The following is a 3,089-nucleotide window of genomic DNA, read 5'->3' on the forward strand; positions in this document are numbered from 1 at the left end:
TCCCCCGTTGCACCAGAGTTCTCTCTTGCAGCAGAGAACTCTACTGTGCAAAGAAAGCTACAATCGGCGAGAAAATAATTTAGCGGTGCCGAAGCACGCACACAAACAAAAACCACAACTTTGGGTTGTGACACAAATCCCAGGTGTTCCTTGAGGGCTTGTGTTAGCAACTCAAGTCATGCAGTGGGTTAGCACATGGTACTTAGAAAGTCATACTGGGCAACTGAAGCCAAGGTCATGAGTAAAAGCCTGACATCAGCATAAGCAATGTCATGGCTTAGATGTTTAAAGCACCTGTCTCATAAACAGTAAATCCTGGGATCAAATCACAGTGGTCCCTGGAGGGCTCATTTTACCAGCTCCAGTCATGGACTGGGTTAGTATGTGGTACTTATAATATAGTACTAGGGAAGTAAAGTGTTACCTGGAGAGCTGTGTTATCTGGAGCAAGGAGATGTTATGGTTTAGTTGATTAAAGCATCTGTTGAATAACTTGGGGGGCCTGGGTTCAAATCCTAGTGGTACCTTAGTGACTACTTTTACCAACTGCAGTTGTACACTTTTTTAACACATGGTACTTATAACGTAGTACTGGAAAAGTAAAGTGTCACCTGAAACCTTAAAGTGAGTGGTACCATGGTTTAGTTGGTTAAAGTGCCTGTCTAATAAACAGGAAGTCCTTGGTTCACGTCCCTGTGATACTTTGAGGACTCATTTTACCAGCTCAAGTCATACGCGGAGCTAGCACATGGTAGTCTGAAATTAGTACTGGGCAAGTGAAGCCAAGTTCATGAGTAAAAGCCTCACCCCTGACATAGGCCTTTAAGGTGCCATGGCTTAGTTGGCTCAAGTACTTGTCTCATAAACAGAAGTCCTGGGTTCAAATCCCAGTAGTACTGCAAAGGCTCACTTTACCAGCTTCAGGCATACAGTTGCTTAGCATGTAGTACTTATAACATAGTACTGGGGAAGTAAAGCATCATGGGGACAGTTTAACTAAGAAGTGTCATGGCTTTGTTGGTTAAAGTACCTGTTTTGTAAACAGGAGATTGTCTGTTAAAATTCTAGGTGTTCCTTGGGGGCTCATGTTAGCAGCTTAAGTCATGCAGGGAGTTAGCACATGGTACTTAGAAAATTGTACTGGGCAAGTGAAGCCAAGGTCATGAGGAAAAGCCTCAAACCTGACATCAGCCTAAGTGGGGCCATGGCTTAGTTGGTTCAAGGGCCTATCTTATAAACCAGAGGCTGTGGGTTCAAATCCCAGTAGTACTTTGAGGCCTAATTTTACCAGCTTCAGTCATGCAGTGGGTAGCAGGTGGTACTTATAAAGAACTACTGGCCAGTGAAGCCAAGCTCATGAGTTCAAGCCACATGTCAGGTACTCAACAAAGAGGTGCCATGGCTTAGTAAGTTAAAGCACCTGTCTAGTAAACAAGATTCAAATCCCAGTGGCACCTTGGGGCCTCACTTTACCAGCTTCAGTCATGCACTGAGTTGGCACGTGATACTTATAATGTAGTACTGGGGAAGTAAAGTGTCACCTGGAAGTTTGAACTAAGAGGTGCCATGGCTTAGTTGGTTAAAGCACCTCTCTCATAAACAGGAGAATATGTACAAATCCCAGGTGTTCCTTGAGGGCTCATGTTACCAGCTACATCTGTACAGTGGGTAGCACATGGTACTTATAAAGAACTACTGGGCGAATGAAGCCATGCTTACCCCTCACATCAGCCTACGCAGGGCTATGGCTTAGTTGATTCAAGGGCCTACCTCATGAACAGGAGGTCCTGCGTTCAAATCCCACTGGTACTTTGAGGCCTAATTTTACCAGCTTCAGTCATGCAGTGGGTAGCATGTGATAGTTATAAAGAACTACTGGGCAAGTAAAGCCAAGCTCATGAGTTCAAGCCACACATCATATAGTTGACATAGAGGTGCCATGGCTTAGCAGATTAAAACACCTGTCTTGAAAACAGAGTCTTGGGTTCAAATCCCAGTGGTACGTTGAGGGCTACTTTTACAAGCTGCAGTCGTAAACTGCTTTAGCACGTGGTACTTATGCCTTAATACTGGGGAAGTAACATGTCACCTGGAGCTTTGAAGTCAGAGGTACCATGGCTTAGTTGGTTAAAATGCCTGTCTTGTAAATAGGAAGTCCTGGGTTCAAATCCCAGTGGTACTTTGAGGATTCTTTTCACCAGGTCCTGTTATGCACTGTACTTATAAAGTAGTACTGGGAAAATGAAACCAAGGTCTTGAGTTAAGGCCTCACCCTTTTACAAGGTGCCATGGGTCTTTCTTTAAAGCGCCTTTCTCATAAACAGGAGATTGTAGGTTCAAATCCCAGGTGTACCTTCAGGGCTCATGTTACCAGCTCAAGTCATGCAGTGGGTTAGCACATGGTACTTAGGAAGTAGTACTGGGCAAGTGAAGCCAAGCTCATAAGTTCAAGCCACACACCACCCACTTAACACAGAGGTGCCATGGCTTAGCAGGTTAAAGTACCTCTCTTGTAAGCAGGAAATCCTGTGTTCAAATCCTAGTGGTACCTTAAAGACTACATTTGCCAGCTGCAGTCATACATTGCTTTAGCATGTGGTACTTATAACATAGTACTGGGAGAGTAAAGCATCACCTGAAAAATTGATATAAGAGGTATTATGGCTTAGTTGGTTAAAGTTCCTGTCTAGTAAACAGGAAGTCCTTGGTTCAAATCCCAGTGGTACCTGAAGCACTGTTTTACCAGCTTCAGTCATGGAGCGGGTTAGCACATGGTGCTTATAACATAGTACTAAGGAAGTAAAGAGTCACCAGGAGTAGAAGGGTATTCTATGTCCAAAAACTTGTCTAACATCTCTTCCAACTCTGAACTGGTTCCAATTAAAAAGTATCACCAAACCAGTTTTGCTTCTGATATTTCTACCACATGACAAATTTGCAAGCACCACCCCTCAGGAGTGAGAGGAAGTCCTAGAAGAATACTATTAAACTGCTGAATTAAGCGCTTTTAATTGACAGCTACAGTCTACCTCCCTTCCATATGAACCATCACAGGACTAGGAGAGCAAAAACTGAACTGTATGAACTTT

The 3,089-nt window shown here is 43.6% G+C and overlaps 2 non-coding genes across 2 annotated transcripts; both read left to right on the forward strand.

Annotated features, from left to right (window-relative positions):
• The first annotated feature begins 2,108 nt into the window (after positions 1–2,108).
• Positions 2,109–2,182, forward strand: TRNAT-UGU (transfer RNA threonine (anticodon UGU)). The gene has a single exon. It is a non-coding gene; the product is annotated as a tRNA-Thr (tRNA).
• A 472-nt stretch (positions 2,183–2,654) lies between these two features.
• Positions 2,655–2,728, forward strand: TRNAT-AGU (transfer RNA threonine (anticodon AGU)). Its single transcript has one exon. It is a non-coding gene; the product is annotated as a tRNA-Thr (tRNA).
• The last annotated feature ends 361 nt before the right edge of the window (positions 2,729–3,089 follow it).

This window comes from Alligator mississippiensis, chromosome 2 (genome assembly GCF_030867095.1).
Source record: "Alligator mississippiensis isolate rAllMis1 chromosome 2, rAllMis1, whole genome shotgun sequence".
Classification (NCBI taxonomy): Eukaryota; Metazoa; Chordata; order Crocodylia; family Alligatoridae; genus Alligator; species Alligator mississippiensis.